We start from the raw sequence: 8,583 nt of genomic DNA on the forward strand, positions 1-8,583 counted from the left end.
CTCCAGCACCACAGCTCAAAGGCATCAATTCTCCTTCTATCCTTCCTAGTCATTGTCCAACTCTCTGATGCATAACAAGTGATTGCAAAGACCATATACGTCTCAGTAATAGTAGTAGAAGTGCAAATCACATTTTCAAAGTATAAAGAAAAAATATTTCACAAAGAAAGTCACTCTTCCTATTGACAAAATTTATCTATATTGAAGTATAAAACAATCTACATAGCATAGAACTGTTTGTGATTGTCTTAATGTTTGTGGCAGTACAATGAAATACAATTTAACTATTTTTCACTGCATCCATTTAAGCACAGCCAAGGGAGAATCCTACAGTGAGCCAGCAAGATGTCCCTTTTCAAAGACACTTAAAAATTATCCTTGTGTTTTCATAATGTGTGTATTTATTTCAGCAGAGGAGTACTTTTAAGTTCTGAACATTTTTTATATTTGAAGACAAAGAAAAGCACTCTGCAAGGTTGAAAACAAAGTTTTCTAGGATCTCTTTGCTAAAATGATTTTAAGTAATGGAAATAATCACAATTTTCACACCATATTAATTTACCACAAGGGACTATTGGGAATTGCACATAGGGAGATATAGATACATAGATAGAGATAGAGATAGAGAGAGATAGAGATAGAGATAGAGGTAGAGATAGAGATATATATAAAGGTTTACTGCAGTGTTACTTAAAATATTGTTAAAAAAATACTATTGTTAGCTTCCAGAGTTGATTCCAACTCACAATGATTCTATGAACAATGGATCTTGCACTATCCTTACAATTTTGACCATGCTCAAACCCATTGCTGCAGTCTCTTTATCATTGTGGATCTTCTTTCTTTCAATAACCTGAGCTGAGCAAATGAGCTCCTTCCTTGGTATTTTTAGATTTGTAATGGAGTCATCATTTTCCGGCAGCTGAAGTTGTAAAATTTGAAAATGTAAAATGGTCTATAACTAAATTCTTCACATTTAGATGAAGATGGTCCACAGAAAGAGAAGAATTAAGTGATGAAGGGAGATCGTTTTTGTATTATTAAAATTGTTCTGAAAACTCATCTCTACCAGTTAAGTATAGTATTAGGTATTTTCAGTAAGTTCAATATTTTTTAATCATGTTCAGTTTTGGTTACTGTTCCTTGCACAAGGATATTAAGTGGGGAAGGAGTCTACATGCATGTATATATTTAGAGGAAACAACTACTAAAACTCAACTCACTGTCATCATGTCAAAACCAACTCATAACTAAGCCTCCAGCAGGTTTTTAGAGGCTGTAAATAGCACAGGCAGAGACTGTCGAATTTTTTCCTGAGAAGCAGCTACTGAATTCAAACTGCTTGTCTTTAAGTTGGCAGCGTGACTAGGACACCAGAGAAGAGAATCTGCAAAAACTCATCTTTAGTTAACTCCACTTAAAACATTCAGAACCTCATTTAATTAGGAACTATCAAGATATTTTCTTTAAGATTGTACTTTATTGCAATAGTCCAGAATGAAGGTTGCATAGTGGAGAGTGTACTCAAGGAATGGGAGGACTTGTATAATACCAATGAAAGAATTTTTCTTTTACTTTTCAAAGAGAAGAGCAAACCGGGAGGGAGGGGTGGGCAGGGAGAAAAATGCAACAATAAATGAATGGAAATCCAAAATCTCTGTAAATGTTCATTAAAATTAATAAGTTTTTTTAAAAAAATATTGTACTTTGTGCATGAGAGACAATACTGCTGACATCAAGGGACTGAACACAGTCTGTAGAATGTTTTATTAGATTCATGACAGTGGATTCTATGGAAAATAACAAAAAAATATTCCTTAAAAAAAGAAACTAATATGTATCTATTTTTATTTATTTCTTTTTCCCTCTCCACCCATCCTTGGCAAATACCAAATAATATTTCATTCTGTTTACATACTTTTAATTAACCGTGTATACTCATTCAGTATTTGTTCTTATGTACCTGGCTATTTTGCTCAGCATACTGTCTTCCAGATTTATCCACATTTTCTGGTGTTTCCTAAATTATTTATTGTTTTTTAAAGTTGCATATAGTATTCCACTGTACCCTTGTTTCTTTATCCAGTCACTAATGAAAGATGAAGGGTCAGCAAAGGAGAGACAAAATCTCCAATGAGATAGACTGACACAATGAATTCAGCAATGGAATCTAGTGTGTCAGAGATGCTGAGAATGGCACAGTATGGGGCAGGGTCCAGATCAGCTGTTCAGAGCATTGTTATGATTCATACTCAATTTGACGGCACGTATGGTGTCTAAAGTTTACCATTCAGATGTCTTTCCTAGCCAATCATTAACTATTTATTTTTTGCTTAAGTATTTACTGTATTAAGGACAGAGGATTTAGATGAGATACAAGCCCTACATAATTAGAGGCTTATATAAGTTCATAGGACTTCAGTACCAAGTGCTTTCTCTTTCGGAACAATCATTCTAGGATAAAGTATCCAGCTTCAACCATTTGCTCATCACCCAAAGTCACCATCCAGCTGTGCCACAACTGAGAGTCTATAGGATCCTGGCCAACCAGTTTATGTAAAATCATTTTGCACATCTATACCTATAGTCACAGTGCTGAGTCTCTGGGAAACCAACCTTCTAGTGAACCAAGGGACATAGAGGAGTTGGGGAACTGAACAAAGGAGGAGCTGTTGATGTTGGAAACCAAGGATTTATACAGCAGGTCAAGCATTTAGACAATATTGACTCAACAGTTTTTACATCTTGTCTGCTACTAATCTTAGGAGAATGAATTTATAAAACAGCTCCCCCCCCCAAAAAAAAAAAAAAAACAGCTCCCAACAAGAACAATGGGCATTTAGGTTTTTTCCATGTCTTTGCTATTGTTAATAATGCTGTAATGAACATAAGTGTGTATGTATTTATTCATGTCCTAGTTCTTATTTCTTTGGGAGATATATATAGTAATAGGTTTCCTGGATCAAATGGTATTTCTATTTCCAACTTTTTAAGGAGATGTCATATCATTTTCCACAATACATACACTGTTGCATAGGTCCACAGTTTCTAAGATCTAAAGTCTCTTTACCTCTTCACCAGATTTGTCATTTTCTTTCTTATGTTATTTGCTATTATTTCCGAAGTGAGATGGTATCTCACTGTTGTTTTGACTTGCATCTCTCTAATGGCTAATGAATTAACACATTTCCTCATATGCTCACTGGCTGATAGAATGCCTTCTTTGGTGAAATATTTATTCATGTCCTCTGTCCATTTTTTACATTGTTTGACATCTACAGCTTATGTGTTAAAGTTTCTTATAAATTTTAGAGATTAGTCCCTTGCCCGATATGTCATTGCCAAATATTTGTCCCAGGCTATATGTTTTCTTTTCACTCTGTTAGAAAAGTCTTTTGATCAACATAAGAATTTAATTTTCAGAAGTTAGTATTTTTTTTGTTTACTGTACAGAGGTAACTTGAGGTTGCTGTAATGCTAAACACAGTGACATTGATGTGTAAAATGTGATAATGGTTACCCATGATGGACAGTGTTTGGTGGAGCTTCCTGATTAAAGCAAGCTTGGAAGCAGGAGTGGCATCCACTTTGAAATAGCTTGCCTCGAAACTCTATGAACTTGGAGAAACAATGAAAGTTATCCAAGTGTTCAGGTCTTTAGTCCATAGGGTCACTATGAGTCGTCTACAACTCAACAGCACTTAACAACAAGAACAACAACCTGCTGTTTGTGTTTTGGTTATGATTGACAGTCTATTTATACCATAAATTGAACAAAAAAAACCCCCTCAAGAGTTCTGGTGGCCTACTGGCAAAGAGTTGTACTGTCAAACCATAGGCACATGGTTTAACTTCACCAGCTACTCTGTGAGAGAATGATGGACAATCTCCTTATGCTTTATTTACTGCCTCTGAAAACCTGCTGTAGGGTTAGCTATGAGTAAATTTCGCCTTCAAGGGACACAGAAACAAGCTTTCCTGGTGCACTGGCAAAAAAGAAAGTCCCACAAAGTGATGGGATACCAATTGATATGTTTCAAGAAACATGGATGTACCCACCAGTCTCTGCTAACAAATATGGAAGACAGTGAACTGATCAATTGACTGAGATTATTGTTTCTGTTCCAAAAAAAGGTGATATAACAGAAGGTGTATATTATAAAAAATTAGCATTAACATTACATGTTGTTGTTGTTGATTGCCTTCGAGTTGAGAACTACTCATAGTGACCCTATGAACAAAAGGCCTGAGTCCCTCCAACTATCAACATTTAACAAAGTTCATAGAGTTTCCAGAGATACGTTATTTAGGAAGTGGATGCGACTGCTTCAAAAATTATTTCTGAAGACTATTAAAAAATAGTTGAAATAGTACATCAATAGAAAACTTCCATATATTCAAGCTGGATTCAGAAGAGGCTGTGGCATGAGAGATATCATTGCTGATGTCAGATGGATTTTGGCTGAAAGCAGAGAATACCAGAAAGCTGTTTATATTTGTTTCATTGAATATGCAAAAGCATTTGACTGTGTGGATCATAACAAATCATATCTAACATTAAGAATAATGGGAATCCCATAACACTTACTTGTACTCATGCAAAACCTATGCACAGAACAAAAAAGTAGCTGCTGAGTGAACTCAGTCCCATAAAAATAAAATAAGACCATTATTGTAAAAATAGAAGGAGTGCTGAAGAGCAGCGATGTCAGTCTAGATACAAAGGTACACCTAATTCGGGCCATGATCTTCTCAATTACTTGCTATGCTTTGGAGACCTGGACAATGACTAAAGATGACAGAAGAAAAATAGATGCCTTCAAGTTGTGGTGCTGGAGAAGAGTCCTGAACATATCATGGACCGCCAAGAAAACAAATTGTCTTGGAGAGGGTGAAATCAAGTCTCTCCTTGGTGGCTAGGAAGCTCCACCTCACTTACTTTGGGCACATGGACAGGACAGATCGGTACTTGGAGAAGGACATCATGCTCAGAAGGGTGGATGGACAGCACAGGAGAGGGAGACCCCAGATGATATGGATTGATACAGTAACTGGGGCAATGGGGGTTGGTGTGTCGGAATTAGTGAGACTGCCTCAGGACAGGGAAGGAGTCAGAGCTGCTGTATGTAGGGGTGCCATACGTTGCAGGCAACTCAACAGCACATAACAACAGTAACACAGTATGACAAGTTTGTAAGCAGGAGTGGCATCTACTTCTTAAACAACATGCCTCCAGAAACTCTACAAACTTTGATAAATGTCAATAGTTGTAGAGGGGTTTCAGGCCTTTTGTTCATAGGGTCACTACAAGTCATGCTCAACTCGAAGGCAATCAGCAACAACACAGAAGTTCAAAATGGGAAGGGGAAAGGGCAGGGAGCCAGAGATTTGGGATAAAAAGGTGGATCACGAGTCACAGAGTTTGATGGGCAGAAGAAAAGGATGAAGGAATTAGGAAAAATCTAGTGGAGACCTTAAGACATGGTAACAGTGGGCATAGATAATGTTGATTAATTGTATAAAACACAATGCATTGGAATAATTGTATCAAACACAACTTGAATGAAAAAATGTGTCAAACACAATGTACATAAACAAAACACAATGTATTTTAAAATATCAATTGTAGAAACAGAACATGGAAACACTGAATGGTTTCAAATTAGGGAAGGTTTGTGTTAGGACTGAATCCTTTCTCCATACGTATTCAATATGTCCTAGGAATCTGCTTAGGACATCATTCAAGAAGTTGAAGAGGAATGTAGCATCAGGAATGGAGAAGACTCATTAATAACCTGTGTTATGCAGATAACACAACCTTGCTTGCAGAAAGTGAAGGAGACTTGAAGCACTTAGTACAGAAAATCAAAGAGGAGAGCCTTCACCAGGGGTTACATTTCAACATCAAGAAGACATTTAAAAAATGCTCACCACTGGACCAAAAACAAAATAATGACAGATGGAGAAAATATTTAGGTTGTCAATGATTTCATTTTATTAGATCCATCATTAACATCCATGGTAGCAGCAGTCAAGGAATTAAAAGGGGGAATCTGCTGTAGAGGACCTCTCCAAAGCACAAAAGAGGAAGTATGTCAGTTTAAAGACTAAGATTCATCTGAAAGTTGTATAATGAGTAAGGATGACAGAAGAAGAAATGATGCCTTTGGAGAGGATTCCAAGATGGCAGTGGTGGAGAAAGCAGTGTGAGGAGCTGAAGGAGCAGCAAGCTGCATAGAAACGGGCCACTAGAGAGACCATCACAGCACATAGAAACTGATGCAGTGCAACATGACAGTAGAAAAGTGAGTCAGAACTTTTATTAAAATATTTAGTGTGGGAGCTACAGGAGCATCTAGCTGAGCTATGGCCCCAGCTGAAGCTGGAAGCTGCCAGTCAAGCTGCTTTGGGACCCATCTGCAAGGAGAAAGAAGGTTAGCAGGAAACTGAGTGAGTTCTTAAGCCCCACTAGGAGTGAGTAGGTCTACTGGAATTTGACTGAGTTTTCTTGTGCCCCTGCCAACTGCCCAGGAGAGCACCTAAGAGCGAGCATGATGGTGAGAATTTGACAGAGCTTTCATGGACACTGCAGACTGGCCAGAGATGAGTGGGTCAGTGGGAATTTGACTGAGTTTTCTTGTGCCCCTGCCAACTGCCCAGGAGAGCACCTAAGAGCGAGCATGATGGTGAGAATTTGACAGAGCTTTCATGGACACTGCAGACTGGCCAGAGATGAGTGGGTCAGTGGGAATTTGACTGAGTTTTCTTGGGTCTCACTGAACCCAGAGCCTTGGTGGGCTACTGGGCAGGGACTGCTGAGCGAGAGATGCTGGGTGGGAGATGGACAGCTGGAATTTTAGTAGGGACCCCCCTTGTGAGCACATCCAGACAGCTGAAATCTGAGTGAGGTCCCCACAAGTGGCTGACCCGCCCCTGTGGTCACTGCACCCCCCACCATGCCTTCCCACCTCCCATTCGGCTCCACACCAGTGCCTACACATCCAGTCAATCAACTTGCCTTTAATCCAGAGCACCTTGGTCTGACTTAGCTACAAGAGGTTGCTCTCAACAGGCCCTGAACCAAACATTCCCTTGAATCAGAAGTTCAGAGAAAAACACAGGTGAGGTAGCTGCCCAAATGATTTCTAGAGCATTGTCTCCAGATCAATAACCTATCAAGGCCTTGAAGAAAGCAAGTTACCTCACACACTACACGAGCACAAAGCAAGATATCACCCCCAAAAGGTAGCACAGTATCAATGTATTTCCTGAAGCCAGAAAGTCTGATGGAATTTTCCGAAACAGAATTTAAAAGAACACTGATTATTTTCAATGAATGAAAGACAAACTTGAAGAATTACAAGCAATAACCAGGAAAAGCTTGGAAAACAATGCAGATAATACAAATGAGGCATTAGTGGCACTGAAAAAAATAAAAAACCACGATCCAAACTATGAGGTCCAGTGTTTCTGATGCTGTCAACATAATGGAGAGTCACATAAGCAGAGTTGGAGAGATGTAACACGGACCAGTGAAATAGAACATAGAATTGTCACCACTGATTTACTAGAGAAAAAGTAGAATCAAAAAGGAAGGAAAAAGAAGAAAACCTAAGAATAATGTGGGGCACCATCAAGAGAAATAACATGTGCCTCATTAGAATCCCCGAACAGGAAGAAGAAAGTAAAGGCACTGAAAGAGTTATAAAAGAATTACTAGAGGAAAATCTCCTAGGCATAATAAAGAATGAGAGAATATATATTCAAGAAGCTGAGCGAACACCATATAGAACAGGCCCCAAAAGGAAAACACCAAAACAACTATGAGACATCATCTCACCGCAGTAAGAATAGCAAAATTTAACAGAACAGCAAGCAACAAATGCTGGTGAGGTTGTGGAGAAACTGAAACCCTTATTCACTGTTGGTAGGAGTGCAAAATGCTGTAACTACTGTGGAAGGTGGTGTGGCACTTTCTCAAAAAGTTGCAAATAGAAATACCATTTGACCCAGGAATTCCACTACTGGGAATATACCCCAAAAACTGCCACCCAAGCAGATATATGCACATCCATGTTTATGGTGGCTTTGTTTACAATAGCAAGGAGTTGGAAACAACCTAAGTGTCCATCAACAAATGAATGGATAGAGAAGTGGTATATTCACAAAATGGAATACTATGCAGCATTGAAAAACAAGGAACTCATGTAATATTATTCAAAATGGGTGACCCTGGAGGACATTATGCTGAGTGAAATAACTCAGTCACAAAGGGAGAAATACTGCATAGTGCCACTGTTGTAAAACAGGACTGACATAGGAATTGGGGGGAGACTGAGAAAGATGGGATAAATAATGTATACTGTATTGAAACAGATTAGGGAGAAAACTGTTTAAAAGGGATATGTGATTAGGTATTATTGTCATGACAGGAGTCCAGAACAAAGGATGCATAGTGAGGCGGGCCTGGGGAGAGAGATTGTAAAACAATGGGGGAACTTTTCTTTTACTTTTCAAAGAGAAGAGTGTACTGGGTGGGGAAGGAGGGGCAGGAAGAAAAGTACAACAATGAATGAATAAAAT

The sequence above is a fragment of the Elephantulus edwardii genome, unplaced genomic scaffold, assembly GCF_000299155.1.
Source record: "Elephantulus edwardii isolate Elephantulus edwardi_28Jun2011 unplaced genomic scaffold, EleEdw1.0 scaffold00040, whole genome shotgun sequence".
Taxonomy (NCBI): domain Eukaryota; kingdom Metazoa; phylum Chordata; class Mammalia; order Macroscelidea; family Macroscelididae; genus Elephantulus; species Elephantulus edwardii.